This window comes from Apodemus sylvaticus, chromosome 19 (genome assembly GCF_947179515.1).
Source record: "Apodemus sylvaticus chromosome 19, mApoSyl1.1, whole genome shotgun sequence".
NCBI classification, from domain to species: domain Eukaryota; kingdom Metazoa; phylum Chordata; class Mammalia; order Rodentia; family Muridae; genus Apodemus; species Apodemus sylvaticus.
Genome location: NC_067490.1, coordinates 4,606,258 through 4,628,641, shown reverse-complemented (window position 1 = coordinate 4,628,641; position 22,384 = coordinate 4,606,258). Strand labels below are relative to the sequence as shown.

General features: G+C 57.7%; 1 protein-coding gene across 1 annotated transcript in view; it reads left to right on the top strand.

Moving 5' to 3' along the window:
* The first annotated feature begins 17,493 nt into the window (after nt 1-17,493).
* The window catches only part of Grm4 (glutamate metabotropic receptor 4), an 87,277-nt gene continuing 82,386 nt past the window's right edge, over nt 17,494-22,384 (top strand). The window contains exon 1 of the mRNA XM_052164226.1: nt 17,494-17,793. The gene's annotated coding sequence lies outside the window, so the exon portion shown is untranslated. The remainder of the gene's footprint in view (nt 17,794-22,384) is intronic.

Here is a 22,384-nt window from a genome sequence, read left to right as displayed (position 1 = left end):
GTTGTGATGGCTGACCGTGTGGGCTTTGCATGGTAAGATCTTAGGGGGGAGTTGGCAGGCAGGGAAACCCCTGCCTGAGGTCACCCGGCTGGTGCCCTATGGCCCACAGGGTGCGGCCCCTCAGGGGAGCTGGCGGCTGAGAGAGGCGGAGCTCTGAGAGACGGCAGGTTCTTTTTAAACTATTTCCCGCGACACATGACCAGAAGCTTTTTTGGTGCACATCTCTCTATGGAGTCACAACAAATGGAGCTGAGATACAGGATGTAAGGTGAATCAATGAATTTGTGACTCTGAATCCTTCACCACGAGTCCTGTCACACAATTGCATTAGCAGAACATCCTTTCATCTGTATCTGAGTCACGTGTCTGCCCCAGCAAAACACCATCCCGACACAACTGACTTCCTAAAGCAACTGTAATTTTCAACTTCAACAGGGTCTCACTGTGTAGCCTTGGCTAGTTTGGAACTTGCTTTGTAGACCAGGCTGACCTTGAACTCACAGAGATCCTGCCTCCTCCTGCCTGTCTCTGCCTCTCCAGGGCTGTAGTAAAGGCATGTGCCACCACATCTAGCTATATTAAGCAAAATATAGCAATGCATTTTTCTGCCCCAGGGCTGAGGATTTGCTCAGTTAGTAGACACTTGCCAAGAGAGCACACGAACTCTGGATTCAGCCCCAAGCACTTTGTCAACTGGGAGGGTGCAGGCCTGTAGTCCTAGCACTTGGGAGGTGGAGGCAGGAGGATCAGAGGTTTGGAGGGCCAACCTGGGCTACCTGAGACCTGTCCGAAAAAGACAAAAAGTAAAAAAACAAAACAAACAAACCTTTCTTAATGTCTAAGGCAGATCAACCAATGGGCTGCTAGGATCAGGCTCCCAGGCCCAGGGATGAAGTCGAGGACTTAGCCGCTTGTCCCAGTGCCAGGAAGGTGTGCCTTCTCATGAAGGACTGTGTCATACAACCGATGGTACCGCCCCACTGCCTCTCACAGCCTTACTGCTTGACAAACCACTTCAATGGTTGACTTAGTATTTGAGAGCCCAGTCCTGAACCGGCAAGAACTGGCTCTAATGAAGCAAGAGATGCCAGATGGTGAGCCCAGGCCCCATGTCTTTTCTGGAAGCTTCTGACACTACTGTGTGTTCTTTGGGCAAGAGCTCCCCTGGGCCTCAGTTTCCTTTTCTGTATGCTCAGTTTTCCTTTTCTGTGCCACAGTGTGGGCATTCTGTGACCTACAGTGGGGACAGCAAGGTTGGGCAGCTAGCATGGGTGTCAGACAAAGCCTCTTCTGTCACCTAGGAATGACAAAGAAGTACTAAAGACATAACCTAGACTATGAGGCTGCTCAGAGTAGCCAGCCCTCCCCTGGGCCTGCAGAAAGTGACTCAGCGCCCTTCCAGGTCATCACGGAGTGCGAAGTACTAGCAGAGGTGGCGGCTCAGCGTGCCGCAGTTCCTGGGTGTAGGTGTCCGGCCTGCAGTCACTGTGCTGCCCTGGGCCCCTGGGATCTGGTGACTCACCATCATAGAGGGCAGTGATGGGAGCCAGGAGCTGTGGCTGTTGGTGCTTTTGGCATCTCCATCACCCCAGTCCCTCCCTGCTCATGGGCAGGAGTGAGAAAATCTCTTGGGGCAGCAGCTCCCCCTTCCCCCCATGCCCCGCCCCCAGCTCCTTCCATCTTGGAGCTGAAGTACAGAGGAGAAGGTAGGTGGGGCGGGGCAGCAGGGGCAGATGGCCTGGCCTTAGAGGGCAGCAGGAGGATCAGGAGCAGCAGGGTCGATCCCCAGGGTACCTGGGACAGGAGTGCCAAGACCTCCTCCCCGCTCCTGACCCTCCCCTCCCCCTCCCCCCCCACCTCCTCCCAGTGTGGACTCAGGGCTGACTTAGGCCAGGTGTCCACTGGGGGTTGTGGCTGTGTGTGGGTGTCTGACTGGACACGGCTGGAGCTAAAGCTGGCACTTCTGGGACAAATGGGCTTGTGTGTATGTGACAACCACCAGGGCAGGACAGCTTCCCTGAGACAGTCCAGAACTCAACCTCCCTCTCCCTCTTTCTCTTCCTCTCTTCCTTTTTTCCTTCTCAGACAGGGTTGCTCTGTGTAGCCCTGGCTGTCCTGGAACTCACTCTGTAGACCAGGCTGGCCTCGAACTCAGAAATCCGCCTGCCTCTGCCTCCCGAGTGCTGGGATTACAGGTGTGTGCCACCACTGCCCAGCTCCCCCCCACCCTATGAATGTTCTTGGGGTCAGAAGAGATCCTTGGACCCCCTGAGCTGACGTCACAGACAGGGCTGTTAGGGGCCAAAGCTTGGTCTCCTGCAAGACTTGAGCCATCTCTCTGCCCCGTGGGTCTTTCTGTTGTGTCCTCTGTCCCAGGTGCCCCTCCAGGGCGAATGACCCTGAAGTGAAGGTCAGACTCCTGTCCTTGCCGGATGTATCCTGGGTCCTGCAGAACTGGGAGTTCAGGTCATATCCTGACCCCTCCAGCTGTGACTCAGGGCACCGCAATGCCACTCAGCAAGCCCTACTGTGCGTGCTGAGCTGGGGGGACACCATTACACGGAAGCAGCTGGGCTTGAACGGAGGCCAGGCTGTCTGACATGCTCCGCGCTCCTGAGGGACTGGGAGCAAGTTCAGCTGCCAGCTTCAGGCCTTGGTGGCCCAGAGGCCGGAGGCCAGGGCCGGGCGGGCAGTGGCTGCCACAGGAGCTCCCTGGGTGGTTCTTAGCTGGGGCTGAGGGCACAGGATCAGAGGCCACAGCGCAGGCCCCAGAGACGGTTAAGCTGGGACCAGGCCAAGTCACCTCGTGGCCAGGGTCCCCCAGGCTCTGGCCACAGCCTGCAGCTTCCGTTCCCGGGGCTCTTCCGTCTGGGTTCCTCCCTAGGCTCCTTTCTTTCTGTGATTTCCATCTCACAGAGATCTGCTCGCCTCTGCTGGGATTTTAAAAGTGTGGCGCCAGGCCTGGCTCTCTTGTTTTCCAGGGGTTCAGAGTAGGGGAGGGTGGTCTTCTTCCGCAGATCCTGCCCCCTTGGGGGGGGACCCCAACCCTTGCCCCATCATGGTAGGGGAAACCCGACTGGGACAGGACTGTAGGGCCCTCTCCTTTCCCCTTCTTCCTGTCCTCTCTTCTCTCCTCCTGTCTCTCCTCCATCTCTTAGATCTCTTCCCTTCTCTGCACCATCTTGCCTGGAGGAAAGTTTCCAGCCATAGTGGAAGGTAAAGGAGGAGGGGGTGGGTTGGGGGGAGGAAAGAAAACAGATCGCCACCAAAAGGGCCGCGCGAGCGCCCTCTGCTGGCCAGCGGAGCTCAGAGCCTTATCAGTAACTCGCACCAGACCCCGGTGGGCAGTGCCGTTGTGCCGCACCGTTGTTGGATCGCCAAGGAAGGAGGGAACAAGTTCCAGTCCTCATGGGGAAGGATGTCACAGCTGCCCGTGTTCATGTGGCCAGGCCAAGCCACCTCCCACTTAAACACTCTTGCACCTAGGGACTCAGCAGACAGCACCGGGCACAGATGGGTCAGGAAGGGCTGAGGCTGGAGCCAGACACCACCGGGAGCCTAGGCCCTGCCTGCCGCATCCTGCAGACTTCAGCCATTAGCTGAGCTGTCCTCACGTGACTGGGTCAGCGAGCAGCGTGATTTACCCAGTGGCCGCTGCACGTCGCCTGTGGCAGCTGCCCCATCTTCTAGCGGCAGCCTCCATATATTCTTTTGGTCAGCGTTCCTTCTCTTCCTTTCCTTGTACGAGACTCTCTTGGGTTCCTGAGCATGTCTGTCCAATCACAGTCTTCCCCGAGATGGCTAGCTGGGGATACTCCCCGTGCAGTTTCTTCCGTGGCAGCTACTGGAAGGAGGGCGTAGCAAACACTGTCAGGGTGTCCGGACTTACACGCACGCACATGCAAGCTTTTCAACTTCTTTGAATTATGTGTAAACAATAATACCTCATCCCTAAGTCCTGTTTTGTTTTTGTTTGGTTTTGTTTTTTTTCCGAGACAGGGTTTCTCTGTGTACTCCTGGCTGTCCTGGAATTCGCTCTGTAGACCAGGCTGGCCTCGATCTCAGAAATCCACTTGCCTCTGCCTCCCAAGTGCTGGGATTAAAGTTGTGTGCCACCACTGCCGGGCATCTCTGAGTCCTTTAGCAGATTCTCCCGAGAACACAGCTGCTTCTTTTCAGAACCACCATGTGGCTCCGGTCCCCAGCAGACCAAAGATAGTTCAATTCTATGGCTTAGCCAGTGGCTCTGGCAGCATCCCTGATGGCTGCAGGCAGCTGAGGCCTGCCTCATATCTGTTTGCCTCTGTCCCATGCCATGGCTGCCTGCGGTCTGGAGCAGTAGCCGGCTGCTGGCCCGAGCGTGGCTGGCCGGGCCTTCCTCCCAGCAAACAGCTGCCTCTCAAGAAGCAGGAAGGGGAAGTGTCAGTTCATCAGGCCTGGCTCCTAGCACTGGCATGCAGACATTCTGTCCACACACAGAACTGCCACAGAGCCCAGATGCAGGACTCATTCGATCAGAGCACCCCCCCTCCCCCCCCCCCCCCGGGAGTCAAGGTGGCTGGGACCTTACTTCTTGAGAAATATTTACCATATTCTCTGTACATTTATTACTCAAAATTATCATTATTGTTGTCATGATCATTTTTTATTTTTTTATTTTTTTGTTTTTTGTTTTTTTTGAGACAGGGTTTCTGTGTGTAGCCCTGGCTGTCCTGGAACTCGCTCTGTAGACCAGGCTGGCCTCGAACTCAAGAGATCTGCCTGCCTCTGCCTCCCAAGTGCTGGGATTAAAGGCGTGCGCCACCACCGCCCGGCTCTCTGCTGTATTCTTAACCCAGACTCTCTCACTGACTGGGAGCTGACTGTTTTCCAGCTAGGCCAGCAGCCAGCAAGCTGCAGTCAGCCACACCCCTCCCCCACCTGCCTGTCCCCAGCACTGGTGTCACAGGTACGATGTGAAGAATCCAAGCTCAGGTCTTCACAACTGCACCCCCTCAGCCAACTTCTCAGCCATACTGCTGAAATGGGTTTCAGTATCGTCCTTACAGGATTCGGGATCCAGCCTTGGGTTGAAGGGATGGCTTCACAGCCAAGAGTGCACTCTGCAGCCACACACCTTTAAACCCAGCGCCTGCGAGAGGTGGAGAGGTGGGTGGAAATCCGAGTCTGGGGTCATCCTGCTCTTCATAGAGAGAAGCTGTTCCAAAAGGAGGGCGGTTGGAGTGGCAACGTAAGGGTTGTCTGGAAGTTAAGTTGCGTCAGATGGTGTTTTGCTGGGGCAAGCATGTGAAGGAGTGTTTCGCTGAAGCAGACACAGGAGAGAGGATGTTCTGCTAAAGCAAGCACGGGAAAGAACACGTGAGGGCTGGAGAGATGACTCAGTGGTTAGAGCTCTGACTGTTCTTCTGGAGGTCCTGAGTTCAATTCCCAGCAACCACATGGGGGCTCACAGGCATCTGTAATGAGATCTAACGCTCTCTTCTGGTGTGTCTGAAGACAGCTACAGTGTACTTACATATAATAAATAAATCTTTAAAAAATGTTTAAAAAAAAAGAAAGAACACATGATGAACAATTCTTCCCTAAAAACACACATGTGTGCATTGGTCTGCCTTGCATTGCATAGTTGACCTGCATCTGTTGGGCTCCATAGAAACGCACTAAGAGACTTCTGGTGGTGGTGTGCTGCGGTTTCTCGCCACTTCCTCGGACTTGGGCCACTTGACAGGGTGATGTCAGCTGAGACAGACGCATGTGACAGGCCCATGGAGGACACGTGATGTTTGGAGGGCTTGAGGAGGTGACAGAGGCTGAGCGGGGCTTGCCTGTAGAGCTCGCCATGCAGGGCTGGTTGGTCTCCAGTCTTCGCTGATCTTCCCTTTGCTGAGAGAGGCAACGCTGACAACTTCTCCCGGTGTCCCTCCTGGTCCTTCCTGCCGACTTCTGCCGACTCGGCTGAGGCCCGGCTGCCCTGAGGTAGGCTGAGAGCAAGGCTCCGATTCTCCAGGTGACCCCCTCAGTCAGCCACAGACGCGCTGCGGGTCCTGATGGAGGGGTGAGGACCCGCCAGGCCCCGGGACCCCGGCTGTGTCCTCCTGTCTGTCTCCCCCTCTCTCTCCTCGGCTGGGCCCTGCTCTGCCTCCCTCACTTGTCCTCCAGCTCCCGGGCCTCAGCCTCTCCTCTTTGTCCCCCACCAGACTGACACTTCTCGTCTTCTTGTTGTGGTGACAAAATGCTGCACAGAGACAATTTCCCGAGGGAAGGGCTGCCTCACACTTTTAATCCCAGCACTCGGAAGGCAGAGGCGGGCAGATCTCTGTGAATTCGAGGCCAGCCTGGTCTACAGAGTTTCAGAATAGCCAGGACGACACAGAGAGACCCAAAACACCGAAGACCCAAAACAACAACACCCCAAAACTCCAGGGGTTAGTCTGGGTCCCAGCTTGAGGGCTCTGTCTGCTGTGGTGGAGTTGCAGGAGCAGAGTTGCAGGAGCAGGAGTTTAGTGGGGAGGGTCTCCTTGTGTCCACAGCCTGGAGGCAGGGGGATGGATGCTGTCACCTGCCCCACTCGCTTCAGTCCAGGGCTCCCCTTCCCCCCGGGGGGGTAAGGTCCATATTTGGGGTCTTTCTGTCTTCATTAACCCAACCAACCCCTCCAGCAACCTGCCCAGAGGTCTGTTTCCACTTACCCAACTGACGATGGAGATCAAGCAACAGTTTACCTCTCCCAGCTGCTCCTCCATCCCCCTCCTCCCCTTCTCAAAGTCCTCTTTCCTCTCCCTCCTCCTCCTGTCATCCCCCATCTTCTTCTTCCTCCTTCTCTACCACCCTCTTTTCTCTTCCTCCCTCTCTTTTAGTTTCTTCCCTCTCTTCTTTTAGTTTCCTCCCCCTCTCTCCCCTCCTCCCCTCTTTCCTCCCCCTTCCTTCCCCCTCCTCCCCTCCCACTCCTCCCTTTTCCTTCGCCTTCTCATCCCCCTTTCCTTCCTTGCCCTCTACCCCCTCCCCCACCAGCTCCTTGGTTTTCGAGATGCTGTTTGGAGGAGCTGCCCTTCTGTTTTTGTTTTTTGGATTTGTTTTTTTCGAGACAGGATTTCTCTGTGTAGCCCTGGCTGTCCTGGAACTCACTCTGTAGACCAGGCTGGTCTCGAACTCAGAAATCCACCTGCCTCTGTCTCCCAGAGTGCTGGGATTACAGGTGTGTCCCACATAAAGCTCTCTGCCCCTCGCCTGAAGGCAGACCCTGGACCGGCCCAGCAGCTCTGCCCACCATCCCCACCTCCACTTCTGTTATATGTACATCTCTGTAAGTTCAAGGCCAGGTGGACCGCATAGTGAGATGGTGTCTCCACAAAACAACCAAGCAATTAAACTAAAACAAAAACATGCCACAGTTAAAACGAAGAGGGCTGAGGAGAGTCAGGCGGCAGCTGTGGTGGTGGTGGCGGTGCACACTTTTAATCCCAGCACGTGGGAGGCAGAGGCAGGTGGATCTCTGTGAGTTTGAAGCCAGCCTGGTCTACATAGTTGAGTTCCAGGACAGCCAGGGCTACAGAGAAACCCCGTCTCACAAAAAAGATAAAACAAACAAAAAACCAACCTCTGGCTTTAGATACGCACACACAGGCACACTGCACACATGGGTACACACAGCGGCACAGATGTCACATCTTTCTTGGGACTATCAGCCTGGCCTTGCTGGGACTGACAATGCCCAGGGGGCTGAGTTCTCTGTCGCCTCCCCTGTCACCCCATGCATCTCTGGGGTTGCTGAGGAGGGGGCTACCTCATGATAGCCTGCCTTCCCTGCACTGAGAGCATAGCTGTGTGCACTGGGTCCCTGCTCTATTTTGGAGAGTTCGAGGCTGGGACCTTGTGCAAATTTGCTGTCTATTGCTTTGATAAAGAGGATGACCAGGAGCTGGAGAGATGGCTCAGTGGTTAAGAACACTGACTGCTCTTCTGAAGGTCCTGAGTTCAAATCCCAGCAACCACGTGGTGGCTCACAACCATCCGTAAAGAGATCCGATGCCCTCCTCTGGAGTGTCTAAAGACAGCTACAGTGTACTTATTTATAATAATAAATCTTAAAAAAAAAAAAAAGAGGATGACCAAAAGCAGCTTGGAACAGAGGCAGGAGTCAACAGAGAGACTTGGAGGAAGGGGCTCGGCTCGCAGGCCACGCCCAGCCAGTCACTGCCTTTTCTTTTTAGCCACGTCCCGGCGGGTAGCCATAGCTGCTCTGGAGATCTGGAGTTCGCCGACTCTGCCTCCAGAGTGCTGGGATTGAACCCGTGTTTGCTATCATGCCTGGGTCCGGCTTACCTTCTTACACAACCCCAGAGCACTTGCCTTGGTATGACCTGGGCTGGGCTCTCAACAGCAATCAATCGAGAAAATGCCCCCCCCCCCCCCCGCAGCCTTTCCCGCAGGCCAAACTGATGGCGCCTTTTATCAATCGAGTTTGCTTGTTTTCAAAGGACTGTCACTTGGGTTAAGTTTACAAACGTGAAATCACAGGCCATTTGCACGGATCTGAGTTTGACCGGTTTGAGGTGCAGCCTCAAACTTAGACTCCTTGTGGCAAGGGTGAGAAACCCCGGGCCTTGCCCAGGAAGGGGACTGGGATTGGGGAAGGCTGACGCTTACAACTTTCTACCCATCCTGGCTGGCTCCCACAGCTCAGCATCGCAGCCCACTGGAGAAAGCGGCCCGCACGGGTCTCTTTCACAGGCGCATGTGGATTAGAAAAGGCTGTCGTCATTGCAGGTGAGTGGCTGCGCACGACTCTGAGGGCGGCGGCCCAGCTGGAAAACGGTCCTGAAATAGGACCCTGCCGCCCCCGCTGCCTCCTCCCGGAATCTGTTCAGGTGAAAACAACTCTCTGCATCCGGGCGTCCCCCCTCCTCCCGCTCCTGCCAGCTCACACCTGAGCCTGGGTCCGGCTCCGATCTGCGGACGCAGCGGCGGCCGGCCAGCGCCTGCAGTGAGGGCGCTCGGCCACGGGGCGGCGCTGCAGGCCCGCGATGGAAGCGCACCCAGGCTTTGCTCGCCTGAGAGCCCGACCCTGTTTGAGGGTTGTGGCCTGTGGCCAGACAGAACTTCATCCTGTAGAGGACCCTTAGGACAATGCACATAGGCCGCTACAGGTGCAGGGCAGGGTTGGGACCCTGCAGGGCCCCCCACCCCACCCCAGGCCTCTTACGTTCCTAGCCCTCTGGCTGCCGCTTTTGGTCCATTTCTACACTTTCTGAAGTCTAAACTCAGGTGGTACGGATTAGCCCACCAATTGTGTACCCGGTTAATTACATACTACAAGCCATGGAAATGGGGGAGGCACATAATTCCTTTATCTCTGGGATGAGGGACAAGGACCCGGGTACCCTAAAATTTCCCACTTGGGCTTTTAAGGTTGGGGAGGAATTGGGGGGTGGAGAAGGGGTCTGGACAGAGGGGACCCATGTGGCCCTGGAGGACTGTGAGGGGTGGGAGTCCTCGGATCAGCCCAGCCTGAGCTGTGGAGCGTTGCTTCTCCTTACAGGAGGCTGAGAGGGAAGAGGAGACACAGTAGGCAGGGTTGGCCTGAGGGCCTCGTGACTGTGGCTTTGGAGTGGACTGTGGTAACAAGCTTTGAACCTTGCAGCATGTTAGCACAGGGCAACTACACCCTCTTGTGGGCCCAGACTGGTGCTCTTTTGAGATAGGGCTTCCTTATGTAGCCCAGGCTGGCCTCAAATTAGGTGCTCCTGGGCCCAGGGACGTGCGCTCGGTGGTTCTACCCTGGATGACTCTCCCTGGCTCCTTGGTGTCTGTTCTCGGGCGTGGAGGGAAAGTGGCTCACACCCACTCTTCCGAGGAAGCCTGTGGCAGGCCGCACCTGGGCGGCGTGGAGGGAAAGCGGCGCCTCTGGAATGGGGGTATCCTGCCTTGGGGTCTCCGAGACTCCTGCATTTCCAGGGTGCTGGGTGGACTGCGCACTGTGCTAAGTTGACTTGGCTTCTCTGACCAGGTGGGTGGTGCGATCTCAGATGCAGGGGGGCTGTGGCTGGCTCAGGTGTGGGGAATCAGGGGTGAGCAGGGTGTGTGGCGTGGCGCTTGGCCAGACCCCTTCCCAGGGTGCAGGGATCTACCTGCCACACTGGCCTAGTGACTGTGACTTGGCTTCTAAGTGTCCCCATCTTGGAGAGGGTCTTTACACCGAGCCCCCGTTGCAGGCTGCCAGGGCTGACTCTGGCGGTCTCAGCAGCCCACTTGAAAGCTCGCACACAAACTTTCCCTTCCCACAGCCAGTGACACAACCCCGCCCGGGGCAGCCCCGCTCCCCCTCAGCCGTTCCCACCTTCTCCTGCCTGTCCCTCTCTTTTTCCATTGTGGGGGCCCCACCCCCCACTCCAGCTGGTTGAAAGTCTATTAATATTTCAGTTTGATGAATTAAAGATTCTTCCCTACCCTCCTCCTGAGGTCCCAGGAGGGAATTAAGAGCGCATCCGATCCAATCACACGCCATTAGAATGCAGCCCACGAGGGTGGGAGCCAGCAGCGTGAGCTCTTCTTCCCCAGCCTGCTTTGTCCTCTTCGGGGGTCTGCGCAGGGGTGAGGTGGCTGAGGGCAGCACCTGCCGGAAGGAGGGGCAGAGACAGAGGTAACCAGGGACTAGGGGTGTGTCCTTGCAGCTGTGACCCCTGCTCCCTGCCAAGGCACAAGACCCCACTGTCCTTCCTGTGAGCCCTCCATGAGGATTTCGTTTCTGGGCCAGTCCAGCCTTCATGGTGGTGTGTGCTCCGTCTGAAGATAGCCACAGAGAAGGCTTGCGATCGATGGCCTCCTCTGGCCGCTGTCAGTGAGCTGTCCCAGGTCGTGGTTTCCAGCTCTCCATCCATCCCTGTCCCATACAGGAAGGGAGCGTCTGTTAGATGGGGTTCCACGGCCGGCCGCTGCCCAGCAGCTTCCTAAACCGGCCAGGGCTGCAGTGTGGTGGGGGGTGGCTGACGGAGGGTCCCCCAATCATCTATCATCTGGGCTGTGTGGCTGGAGCCCACCAGCCCCAATCATGGGGGTTCCTTACCCCAGAGTGAGTGGCCGGCCGTATTATGATTCAGAGTCGATGGCCAGACTGGGACAGCAGCAGGCAGGACAGCGGGCCTAGGAGTGTGGACAGGACAGAGGCAGAAGGTCCTGAGGTGTGGACAGCAGCCAGCGCAAGACAAGGTCCAGCAGGAAGACGGGATGGAGGAGATTTGGGGTGTGTGTGGGTAGGGGAACCCTGACATCGCTCCAGGTCTCCTCCCCTCCCCTCCCCTACCCCCCTGGTAGGCCTGCGCATCAGCCCAACTAGACGGCTGGCTGTACTGTGCGATGTCCTCTCTTGTGCCTGTCACCGGGCCGCTCTCCCTGGAGCTCAGTGGAGAGGCTGGCCAGGGCTGAGGGCGGGAGGAACTTTTAAATGTTAATTGTATTTTGACATCTGGGCTGTGACATCCATCCTAATGACATTTGGCTCGCGGCTGACAGCCCCTGGACGCGTGGGGAGAGCGGGAGAGATGAGAAGTAGTTTTAAATTGCAGAGAGGCAAAGAAGGCGAGAAATCCCAAGTCTTAAGGAAAAAGAGACAGGGAAGGCGGAGGAGAGGGTGGAATGTGCAGGGTAGGAGGCAGCCTTTCCCTGTCAGGGAACTCAGCCACTCACTGGTCGCCGAGCGCCAGCTGTATACACGGTATACACTCAGTATCCACGGTGTGGTCGGCAGAGTTGGAGGCCTTCGGAGGACTCAGGTGTGTCTGGCTGCGTTACACCTGCCACATCTGGATCTTCTGGTTTTTAAACCCTTCAGCGTCCTGCTCTGGAGGTCTGTGTGGGCCGCCCCATTCCCAGCCGTGCTGACATTCCAGGCAGCTTGCGCGCCATGAGCGCCTTTCCTGGTCCTTGGGCTCCGGGTCCTTGGGGGCACTTCCGGCTTGCTAGCCCGGGGGGCGGGAGAGATCTCTGTCTTCGCTAGGATTTCATGCCACGGCTCGACGCTGGAGCAGACGGTTCCCCAGCCTCTCCTGCTTTCCCTTCTCACTCCTGGGAAACTGAGGCTGACCAAGGACATGGCTTTCAGACCAGGAAACTCTGGAGGACAGTTGGCAAGCGTGTTCCCTTTTGCCTCCTGCCCTGGCCCCTGGGTGCGGTCTTCACGTCGGTGCCACGGGGCAGAGACACCCGTGTTTCCCCTGACCTCTTGATCCACATCCTCTTCCTGCAGGGTGCTAAGGGTACTCCATTTTGAATCCTCCTGCGGCAGGCTCAGCACTGTTTCTGGGAGGTGTGGCTCAGTCGGGTGTGCTCCACACCTGTCCTTACCTTGTGCTGTTTGCTAGTCAGGATAGGTGGACGGTGTGGGTCTAGAGAGGCTGGGGAGATAGCCAAGCCTCGCCCCTTCCTGTCCCTAAGACCGTGAGAACATTGCCGGCGTTTAAGCCCTTGAGACTTGGTTTCTGCCTCCTACAGGAAAGGGCTGTGTGACTCAGGAGCAGAGAGGCATCGATTCCCCCCCCCCCCACAGTCCCCATCGTGACCTTGCAAGCCCAGGGCAAGGTGACCTCTGACCCCTGTATGCCTGCATGGTGACTTGGCTCTCTGTGTCCCTCCCGGGGGCAGCTGTGTTTAAATAGACATTTCTACCCGAATGGCTGGTCTGGGGGAAAACAGGATGGAAGCCCTCAGGTGCAGAGGGTGAGGTGTGGCTGTTATCAGATAGCGGGGTCTGTAAGTCCTCCCAGGACTGTGCTCACGGGGACTTACTGTAATGAACCCCAACCGCAGGACTTTCAAAGACAACTGCTCTCTCCTATCAGATTCCTCTGATTGCAGGACGGCTTTGCGACTCCAGCTAAGCGGCTGGCATGGTGGACAAACTCTTTTTTTTCTTTTTGGGAGAGGTCAGGATAGAAGCATGAAAAAAAGAGTTGGGGACAGGCCAGCTAGAATGCTCAGTGGACCAAGATGCTTGCTGACAAGACTGAGCCCAACGGTCTGTCAGGACCCGCACCTCGGAAAGAGAACTGACTGACACACACAGATCACAGATAGTGGCACATAGTATTTAAAGAAAGTAAATGAATCATTTTTAGGTATATGATTATTTTATTTATTTTTTTTAGAAGATTTATCTATTGTGTGTGTGTGTGTGTGTGTGTGTGTGTACACTGTAGCTGTCTTCAGACACACAAGAAGAAGGCATCGGATGCCCATTACAGATGGTTGTGAGCCACCATGTGGTTGCTGGGAATTGAACTCAGGTCCTCTGGAAGAGCAGTCAGTGCTCTTAACCACTGAGCTGTCTCTCCCGTCCGGCATATGGGTATTTTGTCTGTATGTATGTCTTGTACCATGTATGTGCTTGGGTATCCAGGGAGCCATTAGAGGATGTCAGATATCCTGTGACTCAAGTTACAGACAGTTGTGTGTCATCATGTCGGTGCTGGGAATTGAACCTGGGTCTCTGGAGGAGCAGGCAGTTCTCTTAACCACGGAACCATCTCTCCAGCCCCCTTCAGACACATTTTTTTTTTTTAAAGGAGCCATGAGCTGGGCATGGTGGGACACGCCTTTAATCCTAGTACCAGGAAGGCAGAGGCAGGCAGACTTCAGAGTTCAAGTCCAGCCTGGTCTACAAAGTGAGTTCTGGTACAGCCAGGGCTATACAGAGAGACCCTGCCTCGAAAAACCAAACCAAACCAAATCAAGGCAAAACCCAAACCCAAACCAAACCAAACCAAACCAAACCAAACACAAAAACCAAAGACAAAACCAAACGAGTAAAGGACTTTGGGTAGAGCTGACAAAGCACTTGCTTGGCATGTATGAGGTCCTGAGTTCAAACCCCGGTACTGCAAAAACCAGCTGGGGGCGTGGCTTAGTGCGGAGAGCGTTTGCCCGGGATGCATGAAACCTGGCTCGATGCCCCGTGCTGCACAAACAGGGCGTGCTGGATGCCTGCAGCCCCACGACTCGGGAGCTGGAGGCAGAAGGTCAGGAGTTCAAAGCTGTCTCTGTCTCAAAAACAAAATGAAATAGTGGGTATAGGTACAGTACCCAGGAGGCCGAGGCAGGAGAATTGCTGTGAGTTCAAGGCTAGCCTGGGCTCTGTAGTAGGGCACTGTCCTTAAAAAAGCCCAAACCAGGGCCTGTTGGTGAGATGGCTGAGTGGGTAAGAGGCTCGGCACCCTGAGTCGTGGAGAACCACGACTGACCGTTGGTCACTGGACTTCTGTAAGTGTGCCGTGGTGTGAGTGCACCCCACAATCACAGATGCAGATGGACAAACACATACACACACCTATTAAAAAAAGGGGGGGGCTGGAGAGATGGCTCAGCGGGTAAGAGCACCGACTTTTCTTTCAAAAGGTCATGAGTTCAAATCCTAGCACCCACATGGTGGCTCGCAACCATCCGACAAGAGAAAAGAGATCTGATGCTGTCTTCTGGTGTCTAAAGACAATTACAGTGTACTCACATATAATAAATAAATAAATCTTTAAAAAAAAAAAAAGCCCAGACCACAAAACCCAGTTAGCCACCGCTGAGCTCAAAGAAAGAATCTGCTGCAGCAGGAGGGAATTAGGTCAGATCTCAGGAATAACTTCCAGGGCACAGTCCTGAGCCTGCAGGCCAGAGCTGGGCACACTTCCTCAGCATCCAGACGACTCAGGGCTGGGTCCTGGGGCCTCCCCTACCAGATGGTAGCCTCCTGGGAAGAAAGGGTCCTTGTGGACCTCTTCAGAAGGTATTGGAGTGAGGCTTCACCCGCGCTGGAATCTTGAGAGGCATCTCGGCCCGGCCCAGTGTGACAGATGGAAAACCCCATGCTCAGAAAGGTTGGGGACCCCACATCCAGTGGCTGTCGGCACAGAGGACCCAACCCTGTCCCCCTCCCCTCCGGCCTGAACCGGCTGAGGTCCAGGGTCCGTAGGTCGTTCTCAGGAGTCGAGTTTGAATGAGGCCTTGGAAAAGCAGGTCCAGGCAGGCCCTGCATGGCCCTGGCAGGTCACTTCCCGCCGTCATTCCTCCACAGGGGCCGGCTCCCTGGCAGAAGACTCCGTGGGAGGGCATGACTGTTTGTCTATCCCTCTCCATGATGGGCACCAAGAGCAAAGTGGACATGGGGTCAAGCCACCTGGGGCTTAGTGGTGGCTAAGGGCTGATGGCAGAGTACCCAGGCTTCCGCGGTCTGAGGTGTCATGGCTACCGGGCAGATCCAGGTCTCCGCTGGGGGCCTACAGGCTCTCAGGCCCAGCCACAGGCTCAGCATCTGCCAGCAACAGTTTCTTTTTTTTTTTTTCCCTTTTTTTTTCTTTTTTTGGTTTTTTTCGAGACAGGGTTTCTCTGTGTAGCCCTGGCTGTCCTGGAACTCACTCTGTAGACCAGGCTGGCCTCGAACTCAGAAATCCGCCTGCATCTGCCTCCCAGAGTGCTGGGATTACAGGCGTGCGCCACCACCGCTGGGCCAGTTTCTTTCTTTCTTTCTTTCTTTTTTTTAATCGCTGAAAAACACAGCCTTTAGAAACACAGCCGGTGGGGAGGGTGGGGGGGCGGTAATTATGGCCAGAGGAGAGGCATTACTGAGGGGCGTGGCGGGAGTGCCCAACGTGGTAATTTGGGGTCTCAGTAAGCCATGGCCTGTGTAATTGTCAGTTCTATGTAGCCGACCAACCAAAGGCTGATGGGGTTCTGTTCTGTATGGGAAGCGCCACCCCACTTACGGGAGTCCAGAAAAGCAGCCCAATTTCATCATGCTGGCTTTGCAGGAGGACCCAGGGCCTGAACGAGGACGCAGGGGCCTGAGTGTGGGGGTGTTCCTCCAGCACTGTGAGTGGGGCTGGCTCGAGGTGTCAGTTACACACGACAGAGCACACTTACCTCAGAAACCCGCGGGCTGACTCTGTGAAGGAGATGTGAATTTGGGTCATTCCAAGTGACAGCGATGAGAGTGCCCAGTCTGCCGACAGTTAGTCAGTCAGCAAACACTCCTAAGTTCGCTGGGGTCCAGGCACTGTGCCAGGCACTGCATGAAAGATGGTCTGGAGAGCTGGCAACGGGGGCCTGCATTGGTGGGGACGAGAGAGAGAGAGAGAGAGAGAGAGAGAGAGAGAGAGAGAGAGAGAGAGAGAGGTGGGGGGGTTCAGAGATAGCTCAGTCCTCGCTGTCCTAGACTCTCCCAAGCATTCCTCTAGATTCTTCGGAAATCAGGGGGTCTAGCAGCCAGGGTGGCTGAGTGTCCCAGGCCTGACCACAGTGAACGCCAGGTGGCACTCTGCGCCCTGGCCCCCTCTCCCCTGTCTCCCTGGCACTGTAGCATCTCCCCAGGATGAGGCTGGCCACTCCTGGGGCTGCCAGGGAAGCCACTTCTGCAGTGAGGGCCTCTTTGCAGCCCTCAAGGATTGCGTGGCCCATCCCTGCCTTCCTCACGGCCTGCATTCCTCACCACCTGCCTCTTCCGGGATCACCAAAGCCCACTCGAGGGGACGGGGGCAGCCAGCTGCCAACCTCTTGGGTTGAGGAACTCTTCTTGGGGCTAGTTCCAGGCCACCTGTTACATCGTGTTCTGTGGGTCCTTGGGTGACTTGCTCCCCTAGTTTGAGGGACCCAGGCTGTTAGAGCTTCAGGGTAGGTGCACTCTTCCCCACAGGCCATGAGACCTGCCTGGGGCAGGTGGATTCAGGTCTCTGGGCCTCAGTTTCCTTCCTTGGCATGCTTATGTTAGAACTGTGCAAATGAGCCTGCCACAGGGGGCACGCGCCACGTGTGTTCTCAGCTATGAGAAGCGGCCCCGCGGGTGAGGGGGGTGGTTCCAGTGACGCACCGAGCGGGTACAGCTCGCTCCTAAGGGTCCCTGAGCTCTGCTGTACTTTGCAGGGTGTGCGACGGAAAGCTGGGTCCCCTGACCCTCGACTTGTGGGGGTGAGGAAGGGTCTCCGCCACGTCTTTAGGGTGCCGGGGTAGCTGGCACGCGCATGGGGCTGATGGCGTGGGAGGGGGGGCGGAGGAGTGTAAGAGGGGAAGCTTCCCGGAGCGGGCGACAAACGGGGTGCGGAGGGAGCGGGAGCCGCCGGCGGGGAGGGCGTGGAGGGGTGGCGAGTCTCAGCTTCCGGAGGTGGAGGTGCGGGTGTGTGGGGGTGGACCCGGGCTCTCGCTCTTTAAAAGGCCGGCGGAAGCGTGGCACGCTCGCCCCGCACTCGCGGCGCAAACTTGCGGGCTGGGCTCACAGGGCGGTGGGCGCCGGGAGCCGTGCGGCCCCCTCGGCCCTCGGCCCGCGCTCCCGGCGCTCGCGCCCCTCCCGCGCCGCCCGGCTCCCCGTGCCAGGCTCGCACGCTCTCATTTTCTCCCCGCCGCTGCCGCCGCCGCCGCCGCCGTCAGGTGCCCGCACCCCGGCCGGCTGCGCTCGCTCCCCAGCCCCGAGCCTCGGCGCACGCAGCGCCCTGCACCGCCTCGCCCGCGCTCTCGGGCTCCGCGGCGGCGGCGGCAGCGGCAACAGCAGCAGCAGCAGCACGGGCACCGTGGCGGCCGCTCCCAGCTCCAGCTTCCTGGGAGCAGCCGCCGAGCGCCACCGCTCGCAGCTCCGAGGCTCCGGCCAGCTCCTCCCCGCCGCGCCCGGGACCGCCGGCGGCTCGGCGCCCGGCTTGGTCCGCAGCGTCAGCGCCACCCGCCGCGGCCCGGGCTCCCGGCACCGCGAGCAGCTCAGGGCTGGCCGCCGCCTCCCTGCGCTCCCCGGGCGCAGCCGAACCCTGGCCGCGGCGATCACCTCGCCGATGCGCGGTGAGTTGTGGCCCGAGGGGCACGGGCGGAGGGGACGATGCTCTCCGGCCTCCGGGAGCGCGGGCTGCGGCGGGGACCCCGGCGTTTGAGGAGGTGGCCTCTGCGAGCTCCCTAGTTCCGGGAGGAGGGCGCGGGAGCCGGGGACAGGGGCTTCCCTCCGGACTGGGGCCGCCCCTCCGATGCCCCCTCGGGGATCGGGCACTGCTGTCTGCGGGTCTGGGAGAAAGTGGGATGGGGGCTGTGACGGGGCTGCACTGATAGCAGGTGGAGTTGGCTCCGATGGGGACGGTGACACCCGCGCGCCCCCTCTGCGGAGAGGCTAGGCTGTGGGGGCGCGGGGCGCGGTGTGTGCCTTTGCCCCGTGGTCCTCAGCCAGAGGGCAGCGCCAGCTCCGCGTTGAGGCTCTCTGCTCTGAGAACCGCGTCCAGCCCCGGCACCACCTTCGCCACTGGCTGGAGCCGAAGCTACTCCCGCCCGCAGCCGCCGCTGTGGTTTGCGGTGGCGCTGCAGGTCTGGGGGTCTCTCCGCAGCCCCGGGACCTGAGGTCAGGCATTCTTTGGATACTTGGGACCATATCCTCTCTGAATCCCTGGTGAACCGAGCGTCTCTAAGGGCTCTGTGTGAGCGCGCGTGGAGCGGGGGAGGTCCCTGCTCCAGGGTCGCTTCCTCGAGCCCGCGGGCAACCGTGTCCCCTCCCCGCGCGGGGGCGGGGCCGAGGTGGAGGCCTGACTGTGCGCTGCGCCCCCGCACCCCGCACCCGGCGCTGCGTGGCTGTTTGTGCTGAGCTGGGGCAGCGGCACAGCGGCAGGGAGTCCTGAGCCGAAAGGACGAGCCCTCTGCCCCTAGGCCCTGAGCGCCAGTCACTCTTGTAGTCACACAATCCTTTCTGCAGGGGGTACCTGGTTTCTTCTCCCTGCTCTCCTCTATCTGCCCCTGGCTAGGGAGAAAGCTGGCCTTTGGGGACACCCTCAGAAATGGCTTTCAGGGCTAAAGTGCCGCAAGCTACATGCGTGGCAGTGGGATGCCACCCTTGCTGTGGGTCTGGCGGGAGGTGTGTGTGTGTGTGTGTGTGTGTGTGTTTACAGCCCAGCCACCCACCCATACCCCCACTACTCTGGATTCTAGATGGGACTTAGGGCAGGCAGAAAGGCCAGTACTCTGACAGCGGCCACCCTGCTGAGTACCTCAGGTTGCTAGAGGGGGCTCTTAGGCTCAGCCTAACACCTAGGCAGCCCTGGATGGCCACATGACAGCTCCCTCCGGGCCAGGTGGCTTGCTCTTGGCCCCTTTCCCCTTGGGGCTCAGTTCCCTGGACACGGGAGAAGGTGGCAGACCTTTGGTAAAGAGCTGGGAACTTGGGAGCTTTCCGGAGTGGCTCCTAATATAAGCTCAGAGACTCACATGGGGCTTGCCGGAGGCCATCACGGAGGACCGATGCCGGCCCTGGGCAGGCGGTGACACTGTGGGTGTTGGTTCTGAGTAGAAGATTGGTTCCTTGCAGGAGCACCCCAGCCTTGGTCAGATTCTTGTCTTGGGTGGGACCCTGGGGATCAGTGCTACTCGGTCCCTGCTCAGCCCTGAGTTGCATGCCTGCCCTGCTGCGGAATAACCCTTCTCATCTGCCTTATAGCATTCAGGGACAAATCATCCCCAGACGTGATCCTTGGCCCTGGAAGCTGGCAGGGTTTAGCCTAGAGGGACAGTTCCTGAATGGTGGACTTTCAGGCCTGTTCAGAGAGGGTAATGATGGGTCCTCAGCCTCACCCAGGACAGGCCCTGAGCAGGCCGTAAGACAGGACCAGGCCAGGCGGAACAGCTTGCCTGGTCTCTCTGGTCTGGTCTTCCTCTCCTCCTGTGACCTGGGTCAGTGGCTTCTGCCTGCTTCTGTTAGAGGCGGGATTTTTCAGGAGCTTGGCAATCAGCCTGTGAGTGAATGGTTTGCTGACCAGAAGAGCCTGGAGAGCTATGTAGCCTTGTCCCTGTCCTGAGGGCCTCACAGCTGGTGAGAAGTCACAGAGCAGAACCTATGGACTCCAGAGCCTTGTAATTATAGCTGACAGACCCGTCCTCTTCCCTACAAGCAAGGAGCAGCAGCCCCTAATTACCACCCACCCCAAGACATCTGCCCACCCTGCTGTCCTCCTCCCAGCCCGGAACCCAACTTTCCAGTGGGCAGGCCCTGCCTGGGAACTGGGCAGCTGGGCTGTCAGCTCCTGCCACTGGAAGGTTTGTGTATTTCTGCAGAACGGCACCTCCTGCCACCTGGAGAAGGCATGAGGGAACTGGCAGCCAGGCCCCAGCCCTGCTCCTGCTCCTGCTCTGACAGAAGACCTGCTTAGCTGAGCAGGCCCACCGGAAGCGGCAGCAGAGGGGCTTGACGTAGAGACAACAGCTCCACATTACTCCCTACAAGAGTGTCAGCTCTGCCCGAGTCAGCCAGGATCACCAGAAATGCACTGAAAGGAAGCTGGATGCTGGTTTATCCGGCAAGCACCAGGGCCAGAGTTTGGTGCCAGCGCCGGTGTGAGGAGACAATGTGTCTGTAATCCAGCACTGGGGAAGGGGAGACAGGGAGCCTCAGCCGGCCTAGCCTTGTGAGAGGGCTTCCTACTTAGTGAGTAGACTTGTCTCAATAAACAGGGAGGGGAAACTGAGGGATACACCTGTCTACTTCTGGTCTCAGTGTGTGCACAAGCATGATGTGTGTGTGCACCACACATACACACAAAGGTCACACCCCCTTCCCATGCACAGAGCTGCATTGAGGCAATGCCCCTGCCTGGGTCCTTAGAGAGCAGACTGGTTCTTTAGTTCCCCCTCACCTGCTCCCTGTGCGGCAACACCCCCCTCTCCGTCCTCCCTCCCGAGCCTGTGGGTGCTGCCCTCTCCTCTCCGTCCTCCCTCCCGAGCCTGTGGGTCCTCTTCTCCAGCCAGCTTTGCTCCTGCAGAGAAGCAACTGCGGCTCCAAGCAGGCCTGGCCCAGAGCTTCCCCCCTCTGAGCCTCATGAGCCCACAGGCTGAGAGGCGGTTCTGGCGCCTCCCTGTCCTCCGGTTGGTTTCTTGGTAAAAGAGGCACACCGAGGACAGTCACCCCTTAAATGAAGGCTGCTGCCCCCCACTGAAAGCATCATCTCATGGAGTCTCTGTAGAGCAGTCTCGTGGTGGCAGTCAGATGCTAATATGTGTACGTGCATATATTAAATGAATTGGGTAACTCAGTGCGTAATGGCATTATTGGGACCCTGTTCAATTAAAGTAGATATTATCTGCAGTAATTGGGAAATGACAGCTCATAATGACAGCCTGTGCCATTTTAGGCCCAAGTGAGACAATCTAGTTAAGCCACCGCTCTCCTGGAGAAGGCAAGGCCACGGCCATTGTAACTGGAGGACCAGGAGACCCAGCTGCTCCTGTGGGTGGTACCAAGGCATTGGGGAGTCGGGGTGGGGCACAGGCCAGGGTTTTGGGCTCTCTGGCTACCCTCTACTCTCTGGAGTAACAGAAACCAGCCCCGGTACCTACTGGTCAGCGTAGGACTTCTAGTTAAGACAAAGTCACTGCCCGATGCAGGGCCGTCTTCACATTCAAATCCAGAGATTCTGCAGGTCCTGACAGGCACTGTCTTCACAGACATCTTGGCCACTTCTGGCCCATAGCCTTTGTGTGGCCGTTGTAGGGATGGAGTCCTGTTCTCAGCTGTGGCTGTGGCCACAGCTCAGCAGCCCAGGGCAGGGTGCATTGGATAGGGCTAGGCCCACAGCTCCAGGCAGTGCTGGGGTGGGGGTGCGGTGAGGGGTTGGGTTTAGGAGGAGAGCAGGACAGGGAGGGAGCAACAGCTGAGGAGAGGCATGGCAGCACCTGCTGTCAGTCTCTCCTGGGCTTGGGTCTTGTGCAGGGGAGCGGGAACTGTGGCAGGGTCGAGGGATGGGGAGGAGAGAGGGAGAGGTCTGGGCCGTGGACTCCGGGCCTGGACATTGGAGGAGGCAGTGTGAACTCTGATGCCCACAGAAGTCAGGCGGTGGTGTTTCTGGCCTACAGCTGGTGGGAGGGATGGCTGAGGCCCTGAGCTTTGGTGAGGAGACTCTGCTGACCTGCGGCCTACGCCGGTGCCTGTCCTTCTGGGCCGTATGCTTGTCTTGTCACTGAGCTCAAAGTTCCCATTTCCCTGTCTGCACAGTGGCCACGGAGTCAGGCTTGACCTTGGACAGTTACCCTCTCTGGTCTTTCTTTTCCCTCAGCAATTCCTCTGCTCCCTCTCTGCCCTCTGGACCTGCTGTCTAGACACAAAGGTTACGCGCCAACCTCTTGGCCTTTGCCCCCCACGGTCCCTTCCTGGCTTCTACTCTGGAATAGAGCAGGGAGCATCCTTACCAGCTTCTCTTTCTGTTTCCCAGTAACTCCTCAGAGAAGCCTTCCCTCGTGACCCTCTTCCCAAAGGGCTCCTCTGGGTACCCCCCTGTGGTGCTGCATGGCTTTGGGGTCCTCCATCTCCCAGGGTCAGCTGCACGGGTGTGTGTCTCTGAGGCACAGCAGGGTGAGGGACAGTGTAGGATCACAGGGGTATTTGACTGAATGGTCCCGGCGAAGGGGA